The following is a 20251-nucleotide window of genomic DNA, read 5'->3' on the forward strand; positions in this document are numbered from 1 at the left end:
TCTTCTCTGGTTCACTTTATAGATGAAGTAAAAGGGGGTAAAATGACTTATCCAGGGTCACACAACTACAAAGTGTCTGAAGCAAGATTTGAACTCAAGAAGATGAGTTTTCTTGACTTCAGGCCTGGCACTCTATCTGCTGAGCCACCTAGCTGTCTCTATCATTTGTTTTTATAGCTCTCTCATTAGACTGTGAGTTCATCTTATAGTTTCTCCTCTATATACCCATTGTTACTTACTATAGGGATTAAGGTAGGTGGAAAGAAAAGATAGCTAACAGGACAGTTCCTAAATGAAGGAAGCTGACTTCTATGAGGTGTGGAGTCCCCTCAGCTCAGAGATTTCAGAACTGGGAGGACCCTCAATGAAACAAAATCTACAGCATATATAAAAGAATTCCTTCTACAACTTCCCTGTACAGGGTCAGGCAGCTTTTGCTTAAAGACTCCCAGCAAGGGAGAATCCACTATCTGAAGGAGGGAGCCTAGTCAGGCTACTTTTGAAAAGCTCTAATTGTCAAGAAGTCTTGCTGTTCTTTGTTGTTTTGTTTTGTTTTTGCTTAACATGGAGGCTAGCCTTGCTATTTTGAAACTTCCAATGATTGGTTTTGCTTCTGTCTTCTGGGACTAAACAAAGCAATTCTAATCCTTTTAATTGATCCATATCATATCTTTCTCCTCATGCTAGGAGAAGCATGAGATGAAGAAACACAATTCCCAGCCATTTTTTCTTTGCCCCTCTTCTCTACAGAATGAAAGAGAGTAGATGTAGTTGCAAGATTATTTAGAAATAAATTTTTGTTTATGCCGGTGTTGGAGTGTGCTCCAAAGAACGAGGTGTGCTTAGGCAGAAAATTATCTTATTTGCCTCTGTCAGGAGGATAGAACTCTGGGCCAATTCAGATTCAGAAACTTATTACATAAGTGATCTTTGACATTTACTTCTGCCTGCCTCAGTTTCCTCAACTGAAAAATAGGGCTAAAAACACCACTGCCTAGATCCCAGGGCTATTATGGGGATCAAATGATATATTTGTCAGAAAACATTTAGCACAGTGCCTGGCACATGATACATGTTTAATAAATGCTTGTCCTTTACCTTCTCCACTTTCCCTAATGCAACCCTGTCACTCCCTCCTCTGGGCAGATAATTGGTGCTATGTTGTTGTTCAGCCATTTCAGTCATGACCCCTTTTGGGTTTTCTTGGCAAAAATACTGGAGTGGTGTGCCACTTCCTTCTCCAGTTCATTTTTCAGATGCTAAAGGAGGAGAAAATGTCCCTGTATTCTAGAATAGTCAGGAAATCCTTCATGGGATTGGTGGGTCATCAAAGAAGTACTGGATTTTGATAGGCTGAGAATGGTGGAAAATGCATCACAGATAACTGAAGCCACCCCCCTCAAAACAATTGTCTACTCAACCTTAATGGGGCTTCAATTGTTCATTTTGGGTTTGGGGAATTTATTTCCCCTCGTGCCTGGTTAAATGCAGGTGATATCAGCCATACTTTCTTGTTAAGAGGCAACAAAGTGGTTTGAGGCTCCGATAGGGAATCATTTGCTGCTACAGGAGATGATAGGAGCATGGATTTAGCCATTGTCCGAATGAGGAAACTTGAGACTGAGGATTTTAGGTATTTCACTGCTTATTTTCTTAAAGCATCATTATGGAGTCATTGACAGGGAGCTAAAGTATTTGAATCTTAATGGTATTCATTATGAAACTTGATTCTCCTCTAGATTACCTAGACCCAAACAATCTTTTTACAGAGGAGGGAAACTGAGGAGCAGAGAGCTAAAGTTGCATAATGAGTCTATGGGAGAGCCAAGGCCAGAGACTACAGGAGAGCTGAGGCTCATGCCTCTCCTGGCATGAGGTTCAATATGTTTTCTACTCCATTAGGAGATACTGATATTTAAGAAAGACCAGGAAATCCATGAAAACAGGAAAGAGATTGGACAGGGACAATTGAGAGGTAGGATACAGATTGGTAAATGTTTTTTAAAGGATTATATAAAGATGGAAACTTTTACAGAGCTTTGTGAAAATTCTGCCTGCTACTGCTTTCCTGTTCCCATTTAAAGATTCCCTCAAGTTCCTGGAGACATCTGACACCCCATACATCAGCAGCAGATCCCACTTTATTTTTTATGCTGTCTGCCTCTGGAACAGCAGGGTGGGAGCCAGGCAGGCTCCAGAAGGCTTGGGACCCCTATTTTCAGAAGGTTTCAAATCATCCCAGGCCCCTTGCTCCTGGGACCGATGCTGGTTGAATCAACATTGCAATCTATAATGCTTGCTTGTGTGAGCTCCTTCTTTTTTTCCTCTCTTTCCCTCGCCACAAAGGGAGTGGTGTTTCAGCAAAACTTCCCAACACTGGGCAAAAATCAATTATGGCTCTGACACTTTCCAAACGAACTGTTTAGAAGACTGAGGGAGAACAGTGAATAAGACTTGTCTTTGTGAGGGCAGCAGCCATGGAGAGCTTTATGGGCATTAAAACAAAAGCCCATAGTTCAGATCCCACTGGAACGGACTCCACAGATGAACAGCACCACACAATAGTGATTGATGGTGCTGCATACCTTTGTCCCAGAGGGTCCTGGTGAAAACCCCCATGTCTCTCCCTAGTAAGTTGAAGGACTCTGAGCTACTGTTTTTGGATTTGCTATGAATGGAAGTGTGTCGCTTTGGGGTACATCTTCCATGTCTTGGTATCACTCTATAGCCTTCTGTTACCTTTCTGCCTTGCCAGGATGGGATGAAAATTCCACTTGGGGGATACTGTCTTTGTTCCTAACTGGAAAGCATGCGTATGTAGTGGAAAGAAAACAGTGGTATGAACTGGGAGACCTTGTTTTTTAGTCCACTGACTCTGCCACTAACTCTCTGTGTGACCTTGGACCAGATATTTCATAGGATCCTAGGCAAAGATAGAAGGACCTGAAAGATCATCGAGTCAATTCTCCCTTCAGTTTTGTGGATGGTAAAACTGTGGCCCAGATAGGTTTAGTGATTTGTCCACAGTCATTAAGGTTATAAGTGGCACTGCGTAGGGAATATGGAAATACTTATTACATGAATAACTATGGTGTAACCTGTATCAGACTTGACCTCCTCTGGGAGAGGGAGAAGAAAGGAGGGAAAGAAAGAGAGAATCTGAATTCAAAAATGTCAGAAAACAATTGCCAAAAATTGTTTCTCTGTGTAATTGAAAACAATAAAATTTAATTTAAAATAGTTATCTCGTGACAGAAGTTGGATTCAAAGTCAGGGCATCTAATTCCAAATTCATTGTTTTCTAAAATTTAAATCTTGATGATTCTTTCTTGTATATCTGTCATTGTCACAGAATGTAAGAGCTGAGGGACCTTTAAAGATCATTTGATAAATACACATTAAGTGAAAAATGGCAAAAGCCCCTACCAGAGGACTCACTAGCTTGCAATACCTACTGATAAAAGTATACCTCAGCTACCATCATGCAGGAGTAATTAATTATACTGCCATCTTAGATTAGAAAAAGAACCAGGACCCAGGACAGGGCAGTATAATGATAGAACTGTGTTTGTAGAGATTCCCACTGCAGAAGATGGGTCCCAGGGCTGCCTTTAATATATTATTGGTGCCCAAAAGGATACTCAGACTGGGCAAGTGACCTGTAGGGAAGACAGGGTTGCCAGTCAGAAGTCTGAGGGAACAGAGAGGGCGAAGCAGAAAAGCATGGAACGTTTCAATAATATGAATGTCATCTTTGGGCAGGGACCATGCTTCGAAGCCCTGCATCATTCCAATTTTAGCATATGCGCTGCCCAAACCAGCACAATTTATTATATTCTTGTAGTAACCACTAGATGCCTTGAAATTTCCTATTGAAGTTGTATCCACTGCCTCCTAACTTTCCTCATCATACACCTTCTTTCCCCATCAGTATCAATGCATTATGGTGTGGAAGCTGCTGGATTCCTGCGGTGTTTCATTCATGACAACGGTGATGGCTATTTGGTGAGTAGGACTGAATGTCTTGACAATTAGGAAAAGGAGATGCTGGGGGGGAAATTTTTTTTATGTTGGATTTGCTCCCTAGAAAATGTGTTAAAAGATGGTCTGAGGAAGTTTGAGAATTTATTGGAACTCTATTGGGAAAACATATATACATATACATATATATTTACATAAAGAAATTATACAGTGATTATCATGTAATAGTAGTTGTTCATTTTGACAAGGCAAAAAATATATGGTGGAAAAAAAGATAGAAAATCATGATAAACATTTTTACTTACTAAAACATGAAGATATTCCTTTTGGGGAGTCTTGATTTATTAGTGAGAAGTGAAATGAGACATCAGAGGCCTGTGTAACTGGATCAGGAAATTCATCAGTCACAAAACAAGAGCAAAGGACTAGAGAGACATGGCTTGAGAATCTTTGAATTATTTGAGGCTAGAGGAATGTATCAAGCACATGGGGAGGCTCTTTCATGGAGGATTCCTAAAGAAAAATGGACATGTTTCATGCTAACTGTGAAAGTATAGGAGGATCCCTACATCACTGAGGTCATTCACGAATTGAAAAAAAAAAAAAAAACCCTTCTTCATAGAATTTTGTCATGAACTCCTTTGACCAAGCCCAGAAGGCAATCTCTAGCAAGCTTTCATGAATACAGATCTTAAAATGAGTTTTAAGCAAAGAAAAATAAAAAAAAATTGAATATTATTTTAGTGTTGGAATAAGATATTAGAGGTAACTAGGTAGCATAATAGATAGATCTCTGGCATGAGTTAGGAAGACTTGAGTTTGAATCCTACCTCAGATAGCTGATAGCAGTGTGACTGGGCAATTCAGTTAATTTCTCCCTACCTTAGTTCCCTCATCCATAAAATGAATTGAGTTGGACTCACTGACCTCCCTTTCAACTTTGAATAAATGAACCCCTTAAACTTTTCAACTCTTATCTTTCCTTTTTCAGGGGAGCCATTATAGGAGCAACTTTAGTCTTCAGGGGAAAAAAATGATGCTTTCCCCATCCTTCTAATCTTCCGTTACAAAGTTCCATTACAAAGAATCACTACGTGCTTTTATCACTAGTGTTATGAATAAAATCAATCTCAGGAACTTTATACTAAATTACAATCATTATTTAGTAAGGAGAAAGAAGAAAATTTTACCAACCTAACTTCCCAAAGGTATTATCCAAATGCCCATGGGCTCTGGTTCAATTCATAAGCCAGGGCCAGGGGATCGAGCTACCCACATGGTTTATGCCAGACTAGTTAAGGCCAGCCAAGGGTTAGGGTTCAAGAAGAGATTAGAGCCCAAGAGACCAAGTTCCTGGATTCCTCCCCCTATGTGGCCACCTGCTGCACCCCTTGACAGAAATAACTTACACAGATAAGCACTGACCCTCTAGCAAGATAGAGCTCTTTTCGAAAGCCCCCCAGTCATCAGTCATCATCGGCTTCCTTCACACACTGACTTTTTAAGGTCAGTCTAAACCCTTCCCCTAAGATTTTCTAGGTGGCCTGGGTTTCAATTCAGTTCCTACACATCACATCCCTTGACTACTGCTGACCAGGATTCTTGTCTGCCCCACTGGCAAGTTAAGATACATGGCTCTGTGACCCCCAATAGGTGAGACTTCCAGCACTGGACTAAGTTGGAGGTCCCCTAGATATTTAGTTCTCACACTAGAGACAAAAAAACAAACAAACAAATAAAACACTATTTTCCTTATGTAGGACTGGAATTTTTTCATCAGTTGCTGTTCAATGATGAATTATTTGAAGGACATATTGGTCCCTTTTAGAGAAGACTTTAAATGCTTTGCAGTGAGGACATCACATGAGGTCTATGGATGGTGTTTGGACAGATGTCAAGAAGAGGACTGAAAGAAGTCAGAGAAGAGAAATAAATTCCATGTTCAATTGTTTCAGTCGTGTCCAACTCTTTATAACCCCTTTTCTCGGCAAAGATACTGAAGTGGTTTGGCCTTTCCTTTTCCAAATCATTTCACAGTTGAGGAAACTGAGGCAAACAGATAAATGACTTGCCCAGGGTTGCACAACTAGTGTCTGAGGCCAGATTTGAACTCAGGAAGATAAGTCTCTGTCTCTATCTCTATCTCTATCTCTATCTCTATCTCTATCCAGCATTATATCTAATTTGTCACCTAACTGCACGAAATTCCATATTAGGGAAATTCTAAAGTAAAGAATGGGCAAATGATCAATGATTAGTAAAGAGGAAAAGCCACAAAGTATCAGAATATTATGACATGAAATGTTATCTTTTATCTTGGTTGGTAACTTAAAAACTTTTTTACTAAGTTATGAACAGATTCCAGATCATAATGAGTCCTGAAGTCATAACTAGAGTGGGGCAACCAGACATCTGTCCCAGAGAACTAAATTTAGAGGGTGCTGCTATCAGCACTCAGAGTCCTTTAGCAGCCCATAAATGTGGTTTAACATCTAGTAAGGAAGTCAGAGGCTAGACCCAAGATCTTTTCAAGGAATTCTCAGATGAAATGATTCACTTTACTAATGGTGCAATATGTATTTTTAGAAAATTGCCTAAGATTAATCTGTGCAATGATATCCATGGTTCCAGAGATGAGGGTCTTAAAATGAAAAATAAGATATTCTGGATTAATGTGGGTATTTGATTGTGCATATTTGTTATGAGGGTTTTCTTTTTTATTGCTCACTTGAAGGGGAAAAGTGGAAGGAAGCAAAAAAGAAATGCTTGTTAATTAGAAAAAAATAATAATTATAAAAACAGAACAGAAGCCATAAAAAAAAAGAAAATTGCCTAAGAGCACTGGGAAATTAAGTGACTTGCTCAGGGTTATACAGATGATATTAATCTGAGGCAGGACTTAACTCTAATCTTTCTGGGTTCAAGGCCACTATATCAAGTTTGCATTTTGTGGGCAAACATACATTAATTAAATAGAAAGCTACCAGATGACAGGCTGGGGTGATCTTCCTGACCCACCCTTGTGGCAGCTTCCCCAACAGTGGCCTTGAAACTGTGTCTCAGGGTTCCTGTCTCCCCAACAAGGGGCAGGAGCAGGTCCTGATTTTGCCATTTGCACTGAGCATGAAGATTCCTAGTTCCTTTTCCAAGTTACTTTTCAGACTCCTGGTTCCAATAAAAAAGGTGGGGGAAAGTCAATATCTCTGAGTGGATTATGAAGAAGTCAGTTCTTTTATTATGACTTCTATGGCATATTTGCAACTGTAGTGACTCCTCCCCATGTCTTTCAATCTTCTTCTTGGCCTTGACTGGCAGCACTTTTTTGATTAAGAAGAAAGGTTTCCACAATCAGCAAGTGGTTATCACCAGACCCTCCGGCAAAATTTTGGGAAGAAAAATCCCAAATGAAGGTTATAACTGGATAAAGTTCTGTTTATGGGAGAAGAACAGATGGAAACTTAGGCTTTTTAAGACTCTGGGTTAAAAATAATATAGTCTATCCTCAGGGAAGCTAAATATAGTTTTTGGTACTATGCCAACAGAAGTAGCAGGATCATAGCACTGAGAGGAAAATTCTCAGGAAATCAGGGCTGTGACAATCCCATTCTTGGTTTCTTCTCTCAAGAAAGGACAAGTAAGGGTTTTTCCTTGGAATCCACACAATGAGCAAATTCTGCTAAGCTAATTGGTGTCATGGACATTTATGCTGCAGCTGTGACTTTGATCTTCTTTAGAAATTATCTGTTAGGACTCTGGTAAACACATGGCCTCGTTAGCAATAGTCCATTAAAGTTCAAGAGAAAGAATAATACTTATTGCTTTAACCACCACCTACTAAAATCTCACACTGTTTTGCTTCTTCAGAGAAGACCTGATTTGGTTGAACAACTTTAAGGAGAATATGTGAAAAACAGTCAGAGCCTGCTTCAAATATTTGAATATAGGGGGCAACTGGGTAGCTCAGTGGATTGAGAGTCAGGCCTAGAGATGGGAGGTCCTAGGTTCAAATCTGGCATCAGACACTTCCCAGCTGTGTGACCCTGGACAAGTCAATTGACTCCCATTGCCTAGCCTTTACCACTCTTCTGCCTTGGAGCCAATACACAGTATTGTGGTAAGGTAAGGTAAGGGTTAAAAAAAAAAAGAATATTTGAATGTAGTGAAATATTTTACCCTATTTCTGTAGCAATCAACCATTAGCAATTTATTGATTCTCTACTATGTGCCTGGCATTCTTGATGAAATCAAGATAGTTCATTAAAAAATCCCTATGGAAGCTTTTCCAGATTTGAAAACTTATCCAATCTAACAGTCACAGAATTCAGAATGTACCCATCTGTTCTGGTTCTACATCCAACATCAGAAGTACTGACAACTGCAGAAATGACTAAACGACCTTTGGTCATGGTAGATATGAGCGAGCATGTCTACACTAGGTAAAGAAACCCTAGTCTATCCAGTCTCTGCTAGAAGATTTCTAATAAGGCAGATGGGTAGGTGGGTAAAAAGAATCTCTGTCTCGCTTTTTCTGTTTCTCTGTCTCTGTGTCTGTCTATCTGTCTGTCTCTATCTCCCTCCCCTTCCTTTCTCTCCCCATCTCTCTCATTCCTAAGGATAGTTCTAATCAGTCTCAGTTTCCTTATTTATAAAATGGAAAAAAATAATAGCATTTACCATATAGGTTTTTTTGGTAAGGATAAAATGAGATTATATTCAGATAGATTTAAAATATACACACATGTGTATAAATATTCATATATGTATGTATGTACCTGTATCTATAGCTATCTCTCTATATGGAAACATACAGACATATACATCATAATTTGCCAAACTTAAAGATTTATATAAATGTCTACTATTATAGGAAATTGTTTTTCTCCTTCCACAAAGCTGACATTGCTTCTAAAATCGCCTCCCTCAAACTTGCTCTTGGTTCTCCTAATAAAACAAACAAAAAGTCTGATCCTTCTTTACATAACAGACCTTAAATCTTTGAACTTGTACAGCGATACCGTGGTTTTAATTTACATCAGTTATTGTTAGTTTCATTTTTCCTCGATTTTTTTTCCAGGAAAAATTTGTCTTGGTTTTCCTTACCCTGTCCACATGCTCTCACTACTAATTTTGAAAAAAACAAAGAGCAATCCATGTATTCTGCTCAGTGCGGCATTGTTTCTCTTTGTGTGAGCATCACCCAAATGTCTAGACAAACAATTGCATTCAAGGATCCAGGTGGGCACTCAGTCAAAGAGCCCAAAACCCATGTCATATTCTGCTATTCTGAGGGCAACAACTCCCCACCAAAGCCAGATTACTGCTCCCCTGCACTGAGTGATCACTTCCTCCATGTTTTAGCTGCTGAACTTACCAATGACATTAAGACACTCCTCATCTGCCTTGATGCTGATGCTGTCTAGGATCTTCTTCAGGTCCTTGGAGTTGGGGAAGTCATTGCTGCCCAGGACAGCCAAAAAGCAGGCAGCCATGCAGTACTTCCTGATGGTCTGAGTTCCATTCAGGTGTTCATTTATTCTTTACACAAGTCTTTGATATTGTTTTATATTAATTTCTAATTGTTTTTATATTAAACACTATATTTATTCTCTATGAAATGTGTCTTTGATATGTATTTTGGAGTATCTAGAATGAATTCTTTGGATTTACATTGATTCAAATGAAAATAATTGTTTTGATTTTCATCAGTTTTGAATTTTGTTGATTATTTTCAGACAAATTATCAAGGAAAACCAAGGTATCACCATACTCTCCTTTCCAGGCTAAACATCCCGAATTTCTAACCAAACATTTACTTAGCATCTGCTATATGCAGAGTATCATGTTAGACATGAGGTATACCATATATAGTTCAAGAGGCCATCTCAGAAAAGGACTCCAATTCTGGGCTCAGGTTGATGAGGTTTTTTAATAACTCCAAAAACTTCATGGGAAGCCAGCAGGCAAATGAATAGGTAAAGTTTAAAAATGTAATTGTAGCCTGTAAGAGTTTCATGATTAGGCTGATCTTAGGGGGGACTTCACAGTCATGAAAACAATGTGAAATTACTCTCTCAGCCATTTTTCTAATCATGTTAATGAGTTACAGAGTACAATGCAGTACTTGTGGCTTGTAGAGACATATACTTGCCATAAAAGAAATTCAGGAACTTTGAGGGCTTTAAGGTTTTGTTTAGGGTTCTATAATCTTAAATTGGGCTATATTTATAATGAGTTGTGACCAAAACACCTCTTATACCCTAAAAGTTTAGAAAATAAAAAATGAACTGGAATTTTTCAAGAAATAAATTCTTTCATCTTATAGAAATTAGGGACAATTTTTTTAAATTGGAAGATTCAATATTCAGATTGATTTTAAGGGCTTACTAGGTACTCTGCTACAAACAATGGAATCATTCTCTACTCTCAAGGAATTTAAAAGCCTGGCTAGGGGGAAGGGAAGAAATAGGGATAAAGATGACTAGAAACAGGTCAGTTGAATAACCTTCCCCTTTGCCAGGACACTGCAAAATGTGGCAGAAGTCGAAGCTAATTTCTTCCTGAATAACTTAAGATCTTGTCTTTGAGATAAGTCAGCAGAGTAGCTCTAGGCCAAGAGCAATTGGCTTTTGTCATAGGTTATTGGAAGAAAAAAGGAGATGAATTAAGGCAATGGTGTTAAAAGAAAAATTGATTTAGAGAATCACTTTGCAGGGAGGGAGAAGGGATATTTTGTAGTGTTAATTATAAGGTCTACTTGGCTTATTTACAGTATCTCATTAAATTGGTACCCTTGAGAATAGTAATACTATTGCTCTAACATTTTCTGTTGCTATATTTTATATTTATCTATCCATACATGTGTGTATGTGCATGGACACACATGTGCATGTGTATGCAGCTTCTTGAATAGTTTGATTCCATTTCCTGAAGCATTTATTTTCACTGAATTTCCCTGGAATTTACATAATGAAAGATAGACTGTTTGCATTTATGAGGAAGATATATTTGGAAAAGATAGCCAAGGAGATTCAACTCCAGAACTGAAGTATATGGAGGAATTTTGTTCATGGGAATCGAGTAGGAACCTAAATATTGGGAACAGCTTGAATGACTATTGTCAGACACAGTGTTATAAGTCTTGAAGAAGGTTATGTAAATACATTCTAGTCCCATTGTACAACCAAGAGTTATAAGCCAGACTCAGACTTAAAGATACATATACCATGCTATCAGAAATGATAACAAGGTGGTGGCAAAATGGAAAGAACTTGACTTGGAGTAAGAGGAGCTGGTTTAAAGTTGATGCTCTATCATTTATTTATATGACTTTGGGCAAGTCATTAAACCTTGCTTGTAAAAGGAAAAGGCTAGACTAGATAATCGCTATGGTCCCTTATAACTCTTAATCTATGATTCAATGTAGAAACTCAAATAAAAGTGGATAATCTACACCTGTTCTTTCCTGTCCTTGTGACCTTTACTTACAGCATCCCCAGCAATGGAAAGGTTCTATTCCTTGTTTCTATCCAATTCATTTATGCTCTTTTAAATCCTTCTTTCTTCAAAGATGTTCTTCCTTGAAGCTTTCCCTGACTCTTTATTATGGAAGCAATCATTACAGTTTTCTAAAGTTTTGAGCTTCTCTTCTACATATATAATTTGTTTATTATATATTTATATATGGTACCTTCCTCAGTAGACTATATAAAGATCCTTGAGAACAATCTTAATTTTATCTTCATGTCCTAAGCAATGTGCACAACAGTGCTAAGCTCCTAGTAGGTACTACATCAAACCAATATAAGTGTTTATTTCAAGTTAGGTTCTATGGTAAAGGTGCTAAGAAATGGGGAGATGACTAAAGGGAAGACTTTCACTGACAGAAGAGAACCAGAGTGATTGGAAAATTCACAGTCTGAGCCCTTGACTAATTTGTTGAATATATAAATAACTATAGGAGTTCCAATAATGTTCATAAATCCATGACCTTGGATATTGGCATACCTGAAAGACTGGAAAAGACTCCATCAACAGGGACATGTCTCTGACCTTTTGGTCCATGGTCAAAACCAGCCAGGCAAAGCCTAACAGTCAATCTAAGACTTTATATTTGGTACAACTTAATATATAAGACTTTCCTTAGTACTAAGCAACAAAGGGAAAGACCAATGGACTTACAAGAAAAACTGTCCAAGAAACTGGACTCCTTAAAGCTGTATCACCTCACCACAACAAGAACTCACCTCAGCTTGTTACTTGATTTTGCTCCTATTCTAGTTAAGATTCTCAGTACAGTAGTCATAGAATCAGCAAGGTGTTGCAATGGAGAGAATACTGGGCCTGGAATAAGGAAGACTTGAGTTAAAATCTAGCTTTAGGTACTCAAAGTTCTGGGCAAGTCATTTGACCACTGTCTGCCTCAGTTTCCTCCATTGTAAAATGGTGATAATAAAAATAATAACACTTGCCTCACAAGGTTATTGTGAGGATCAAATGAAATTATATTGATAAAGTGCTTGACATATAGTATTTAATAAATGCTTCCTTGTTTTTTTCAGTAGAAAAAATGCTTTTAGGGGTACCAACTCAGAGAGCTAGGTTTTTACTACATTTATAAATATTCTGTATATAGTTAAGACCATGAGAGAGATGATGGCTTTTCATTTGTGTCCCTCAGTATTATTTCCCTGACTCCTTGATTACACTAACAATAACAACCATTTCTCAGGATTTTATTTCAATGCTTTCCTTTTTCCCCTTAAGAGATATATAGGTAGGGCAGCTGGGTGACTCAGTGGATTGAGAGCCAGGCTAGGTTCAAATCTGGCCTAAGACACTCCCAACTGTGTGATCCTGGGCAAGTCACTTAACCCCCATTGCCTAGCCCTTACCATTCTTCTGCCTTGGAAGCAAAACCCAGTATTGATTCCAAGATGGAAAGTAAGGGCTTTAAAAACAGAGAAAGAGAGAGAGAGAGAGAGGGAGAGAGAGAGAGAGAGAGAGAGAGAGAGAGAGAGAGAGAGAGAGAGAGAGAGAGAGAGAGAGACAGAGACAGAGACAGAGACAGAGACAGAGAGAGAGAGAGAGATAGGTAGTAAAATAAATACAACAATTAGAAGTTTATCTAATATTCTTTAGTGGAATTGTTTGTTTCTATATTTAAGGAGATATTTGGACTAGATCTCAACTCCAGGGTAGTTTAAGAATTTAAGAACTCAATGGACTTTAAGGGTCTCTAGAATATTAATAGCTCAATTGAGGTCAGGCACCCCAAGTCTGAGTTTCCTAGATTATTTAGGCCCTTAAGGACTAATTAAAGGTAAATTTAAAAAGAATGAAGGGAATCAATTATGAGATAATTGGAAATAAGACCAATTATGGGAATTCACTATGGAACTTCTTTAACTGATGATCATCCTTGGATCCCTTTATTTTCAGAATACCCTTTATGTCCTTTCTACATTTTAGATCTTCTTCCTTCTCTACCAAGACTGTCACTGCTTTTTCTAATACTTTTTAGGTCAATTCTTTTGCTGCTAAAAATCTACACTCAGAAAATGTTGCTTAGGGAAATATTTGTCATGTTAACACAACTAAATACCATGTTTGGTCCCAGTTCTTGGTCCCCTCAAATAGTCAATCATTACTCCAAATGATTTGTTCTGGGTATGGACTGATTATAACTTAAGTGGTTTTAAGTATTTCTCAAAGCACAATGTGTCCATTTTAAGTTTTTTATTCTATCGTACTACAAGAGATCAGATTTGGCACTACTGAGCCAATATATTATAATAGAGAGAGCATATCCTCGAGATATAAGAAACAGACCCTCTAATTCACTGTTGGTAGAGTTATGAATTGGGCCAACCATTTGGAGAGAAACAAATTAGATGGTGTTGAAAGTCATTTCCTGCTCTAAAATGCTGGGGTTGATTCAGTCAATTGCTTTTAGAGTGGTACAAATAAAATTTAGATTAAGGTAGTAAGTAAAGTTACAAAAGTAAACTCTTTAAGGGCAGGGACTACTTCAGTTTTACTTTGTTTTTGTATCTCCAGTGCATAACATCATGTGGGACATCATTATTTGATGAATATTTGTGGATTGATTGATTAAATCATTTAATTTTAATCTGCCCCATGGACAAAATCTACAGGTCTTCCAATTCAGAAATCCATGCTTATTATTATAAGAGGGACAGAAGATACACAGGCTCTCATACTCATATGATGAAGTATTTGATTCCTTCCCTTAACAATGCTCCCCACTTCAAATTGCCTTTCCTGCTAGATGGTCCAGAGCTCCATGACTACCCTTCTCAGTGATGCTGGAAAAAAAACCATAGTAGATCAAATTGTTAAAAGGAAGGATGGTGTAATGGGTTGCTGGATTTCAGATAAGAAGAACAAGGCTTGAAATCCAGTTTTGCTACTTATTAACTGTGTGACAAAAGAGAAGTCATTTCACTCCTCTCTGAATTTTATTTATGATTTAAAAATAAAATCAAAACCTGTACCACAGACTTTAAAAGATTGTTGTGAGGAAAGCCTTTTGTTAGTGTAACGTATTCCCAAAGTGTGAACTCTGGTTATTTTGGAGGATGACTGAGATTCAGTAAATTAAAGGTCTGAGGAATGGGGCTTCATGCCCTTTGGTTCAGGATTCCCCAAGGAAGCTGCTCTCAGATGAAGTCGGCCATTATGCTCATACAAGATTGAATATGGTTCTGTTCAAATGGCATCATTCCTAGAATACTAATGCATTACACTCAGCATTTTAAATACAGAGCAAATTTCTCCTCAGTCTTGGTTAGAAAGTGTTATTTTGTTGTTCTTTTTTGTTTGTTTGTTTGTTTCCTTTCTAGCCTTTTGAACTGATGCTTTAATTTCTATCTCTGATATTCAGATCCAAGTCACACTGAACTGTAACATATATTACAACTGACCAATTTCCATATAAATAAAAAAAAACCTCAGTGTATTCATAAACTGTGCATTTGAAACTTGTTTCTTAAAGATGCATTGCTAGACTTTACTGCTAAGAGGTTTATTTCCCCTGACTTATCAACAATTTTATCCCCTCAAAACACTCTTTACTATAAATTATTCATTGCCCAGTTAGTAGTAGAATGCCTGGGATCCTTACAGGATGCTTCCTTTTCTATTTAACTGCAAGAGTTTGATTTGTAAATTTTTGAGGAAAAGAAATAGGGGAGAATTCTTAGACTTATAAATGACATCTTACATGTAGTAGATGCTTAACAATGTTTATTGAATTGAGTTGAAGGGACAGAGAATTTAAACATGTAGCCCATGGTTCCAAATAAAAGGTTCTTTGTTGTTAGTTTTGTTTTGTCTTATATTTATGTCAGAGTTTAGTCTTGGGGACATCAAACAAATGTTCATTTTGGTTAATACTACCACCAGAATTCCTCTGGGATTATTGAACTTGTCTTGCACACTACCTTCCCTTCCCCTCCTGGTTTTCCCTGGGGATATAGAAATTTTGTTTGTTTCTAAATTGATGAAAAATGAGAGAAAAGGACCCTCAGCTCCACATAAGGATTTAGGCTAAGAACAACAAAAAAGTTAGGTTTTATGCACCACTAAAAATATGCAAAAGTCTTAATCTGAAATACTTAAAAAACCTTTGTGTTCTCTTTTCTTCAGTGGTTCTCTATCACTCCCAGGTATCTTTACAGTTCTTCAGAGTCATAAAATTATCCTTTCTTTAAGACTTTCCCCAATATAAAAACATACTTCAGGTTGCTGGTAATTCAAGCTATCCCTTCTTACAATGATTCCAACACTACTGAATATTGATATAGACAACTTCAGATTGATGTTTCTAGTATAGTCGAAGAAGTCTCTTGTTAAGGGATAGAACTCATGATTTTTAGAGACTCTACTAATAGAGCCTAATGTTCCCAGCCTTCCAAGGAACCTTTGACAAACTCTTTGACAAGTTTATATTGCTTCCTTGGTTAGGGTCTCTGTGAAAATGTTGTAGCTGACAGCCCTCACTCCCAAGATTTGCAGAGTTCACATAGCTCACAGAATCAGTTAACAGTAAAATCGATACTTTGTCCTCCAAATCATGGCTCTGATTCTTGTTATTCCTAACTTCATCTCTGGTTTCTTTCTTTCTCTTTTATTTTTTTAGGATATTTTTCCATGGTTCTATGATTTATGATTTTTCTCTCCCTTCTCTCTTTTTCCCTCTTGGACCTGACAAGCAATTCCACTGGGTTATACATGTAGCATTGTTCAAAACTGATTTCCATGTTACTCATATTTGCAGTTGAGTGATCTTTTAATATCAAAACCCTAATCATATCCTTATCAAACCATGATCATATGTGTTTCTTCTGTGTTTCTGCTCTCACAGTTCTTTCTCTGGATATGGATAACATTCTTTTTCATAAGATCCTCTGGATTATCCTGAGTATTGCTATTAGTAGAAAAGTCCATTGCATTTGATTATGTCACAGAGTATCAGCCTCTGTGTAAAATGTTCTCCTGGTTGTGCTCCCTTTGCTCTGCATCAATTCCTGGAGGTCTTTCTAGTTCACATAGAAATCCTCCAGTTCATTATTCCTCTCAGCACAATAGTATTCCATCCTCATCAGATTCCACAATTTGTTCAGCCATTCCCCAATCAATGGACATCTCCTCATTTTCCAATTTTTTTGCCACCATAAATAGCATGGCTAAAAATATTTTTGTACAAGTATTTTTCTTTATTATCTCTTTGTGGTATAAATCCAGCAGTGGTATAGCCAGATCAAAGGGCAGGCATTCTTTTAAAGCACTTTGCCCTCCAGAATGGTTGAATCAATTCACAACTCTACCAGCAGTGTATTACTGTCCTGATTTTGCTACATCCCCTCCAACATTTATTACTTTCCTTTGTTGCCATATTGGCCAGTCTGCTAGATGTGAGGTGGTACTTCAATGTTGTGTTAATTTGCATTTCTCTAATTAGGAGGGACTTAGAACACTTTTTCATGTGCTTATTGATAGTTTTTATTTCATCCTGTGAAAATTGCCTATTCATGTCCCTTGACCATTTGTAGATTGGGGAATGGCTTGATATCTTTATAAATTGGCTTAGTTGCTTTTGGGAAATTATTTGGGAAACTATTTGGAAAATTAAACCTTTGCAGAGTGTTTCATTATAAAATTTCCCTCCAGTTTATTGCTTTCCTGCTAATTTTAGTTGCATTGGTTTTGTTTGTACAAAAACTTTTTAATTCGATATAACCAAAGTCATTCATTTTACATTGTGTAATGTTCTCTATCTCTTGCTTGGTCTTAAATTCCTTCCTTTTCCACAGATTAGATAGGTGTACTACGTTCAATTTATTTATGATTTCATTCTTTACATTTAAGATATTTAACCATTTTGAATTAATTTTGGTATAGGCTATAAGATGTTGATCTAAATCTAATTTTCCCCATACTGTTTTCCAATTTTCCCAGTAGTTTTTGTCAAATAGTGAGTTCTTATTCCAAAAACTGGGATCTTTGGGTTTTTCAAACACTGACTTGCTGAGGTAATTTCCCCTAGTCTATTCCATTGGTTTACCTTTCTGAATCTTAGCCAATACCATATTGTTTTGATGATCACTGCTTTATAGTACAATTTAAGATTTGGTACTGCTAGGCCTTCATCCTTCACATTTTTTTCATTATTTACCTTGATATTATTGATCTTTTATTCTTCCAAATGAATTTTTATAATTTTTTCTAATTCTACAAAAAAATTTTTTGGTAGTTTGATAGTTATGGTGCTTAATAAGTATATTAATTTGGATAGGATTATCATTTTTATTATATTAACTCCTCCTACCCATGAGTAATTAATGTTTTTTTTCCAATTATTTAGATCTAGTTTTAATTGTATGAAAAGTATTTTGGAGTTGTGTTCATATAATTCCAGTGATTTTCTTGTCAAATAGATTCCTAAATATTTTATATTGACTAGAGTGGTTTTAAATGGAGTTTCTCTTTCTAACTCCTGCTGCTGAATTTTATTGGAAACATACAGTAATGCTAATAACTTTATGTGGATTTATCTTGAACCCTGCAACTTTGCTAAAGTTGTTAATTATTTCCACTAGTCTTTTAGTTGATTTTCTAGGATTCTTTAAGTATGACATCTTATTATCTGCTAAGCATCTCTGGATTCTTATTGGTGTATGTGAAGATTGGATTTAGCTATTTCCTGATTGTAACAATGAAGATATTTAGTTTAACAAAATCAGGAATGTCTTGGGAACTCTAAATTACTCCACCCTACTTAGACCGTACTTTAGGGGAAGATAAAGTTGTAATCTCCTGATTGAACAATGAAGATACTTAACTCTTACCTTATAGTGAAGCTAGAACTTTAAGCTAAGTCTATTTTAAGATCTTAATACAAAAAAGTGTTAAGTAACTATAAAGGTTAAATTAATCACAAAAAGGTTAAGTAACTCATAAAAGGTGAACTTAACAAAGAAGTGTTAAGTAACTAAAGATATAATCTAATCAAAGAAGATGAGAACTAAAAAGAATGGGCATTTAGAGGAGGAAACACAAGAGTGAAAGGTTTATATATTAGCTTATTTCCTCTCTCTGGTACCTTTGGTGGTGGAGAGTTGGCTGATAGCAGCGTGCTGGGCCTTTCAGTATCTTAGTGTGGCTACAAGCTATTGTCTGGTTTGGTGGTGAGTTTCTGTCTGAGTTTCTCTCCTTTACTTTTCCAACTTTATCCTTTTAGAAGCCTCTAATCTTCTTCAGAGACCTAGAGGTGGGAATTTTAAACTCCCCCTGGCACAGGCCATGCAGGAGAAATCCTATATCCTCTTCCCTCCTCCTTAAATTCCTTCCCTTTGTTTTGATGCCTATTGTTTTCATGGGTCTTATTTCACATTGCATTAATTCACATGCCTTTTGTAATGATTTGATTATTAAAACAACCCTAGGAGAAAGATTGTGCAAGCATTGTTATTTCAGCCATATAGGTGAAGAAACCAATCATTGGAAAGTCAGTAAGGGAGTTAAGCTGGAACCCAGGTTTTCTATATCTTTAGATCAATATTTTTTTTAACTTTACACACTAGATTACAGAGTTGTTAATGGATTAGAGGGCTATATATATTAATTAAATCACCATAAATTTCTAGACTGACTTGGGTATTTTATTTGGAATTTCCCCTGGCGGCCAATTAAATCTAGATTTTAAGACACAACCCTCAAATTATCTTCACAGTCATAACTATTCTACTTGGTCCAATAGCTGAATGTTGTCTTAGAAATCTCGTTTTCCGTGAGTCTCAGTCCAGCAATTTTTGCTTTGGTCTAGGAGATTAAATCAAACACTTTCTTTAATAAAATAACTTCACTAATGCTGGAATGAATTCCTTTTGCTCTTGGCTTAACCAAGGAGATCTTCGCCACTCTCTCTATTGCTACTTTCATCTATTGACCTCTCTGTGATCATGGGGTTCCCTCCTGTCCTGGGTCCATGTGGTTATTCCTTGATACAAATGGTTACACATTGTGGTTCCTAAAAGAGAAGCCATAAAAACCTCCTTCCAAAAAACTAGGATCTTTGTACTGTAATTCACCTTAGCCATCTCAGCTCTGGTTTTCACATTATATCTTCATCTGATTTACTCCTTTCTCCATTCAAAAAAGTCAAGTAGCTTAAGTATATGACTAACTGTGACTTAATAATCCTCAACTGCTATTATTTGGGATGTTTTTAATTTGTAGAACAAAGTTCTCATCCTTTAATCTTAACTTTCACTAATATGTTGTTAACCATGACCAGCCTCTTCTTAGGTATATCATTTTCAGAAAATTACATAATATTGAGATATATCAATATTTCAAAAAGATTGTTGTTTTTTTCCTGTGGGTCATTCTTCTATGGTGGCACATTTCAAACTCTCTATAATTACATTTTTTTTTAAAAATATTTCTGTGGATGAAAATTTCATTGCATTATGGCCAACCTATTGATAAGTCTTTGAATTGAGCTAGGTTGGTTCTCAAACAGAAGCCCTCTAATACATTAACACCTCTACAATCTAGTGTGTAAAGTTAAAAAAAATATTGATCTAAAGATATAGAAAACCTGGGTTCCAGTTTAACTCCCTTACTGACTTTCCAATGATTGGTTTCTTCACCTATACGGCTGAGATAACAATGTTTGCACAATCTTTCTCCTAGGGTTGTTTTAATAATCAAATCATTACAAAAGGCATGTGAATTAATGCAATGT

The 20251-nt window shown here is 36.8% G+C and overlaps 1 long non-coding RNA gene and 1 other non-coding gene across 2 annotated transcripts in view; one reads left to right on the plus strand and one right to left on the minus strand.

Moving 5' to 3' along the window:
* Positions 1 to 584: 584 nt before the first annotated feature.
* Positions 585 to 20251, plus strand: part of LOC130455076 (uncharacterized) — a 107011-nt gene continuing 87344 nt past the window's right edge. The window contains exons 1-2 of the long non-coding RNA XR_008912916.1: positions 585 to 1633; positions 3932 to 4005. This is a non-coding gene — a long non-coding RNA (uncharacterized LOC130455076). The remainder of the gene's footprint in view (positions 1634 to 3931; positions 4006 to 20251) is intronic.
* On the minus strand, positions 3718 to 3824 carry LOC130456662 (U6 spliceosomal RNA). Its single transcript, XR_008915726.1, has one exon. It is a non-coding gene; the product is annotated as a U6 spliceosomal RNA (small nuclear RNA).

This window comes from Monodelphis domestica, chromosome 1 (genome assembly GCF_027887165.1).
Source record: "Monodelphis domestica isolate mMonDom1 chromosome 1, mMonDom1.pri, whole genome shotgun sequence".
In the NCBI taxonomy this organism is placed as follows: Eukaryota; Metazoa; Chordata; class Mammalia; order Didelphimorphia; family Didelphidae; genus Monodelphis; species Monodelphis domestica.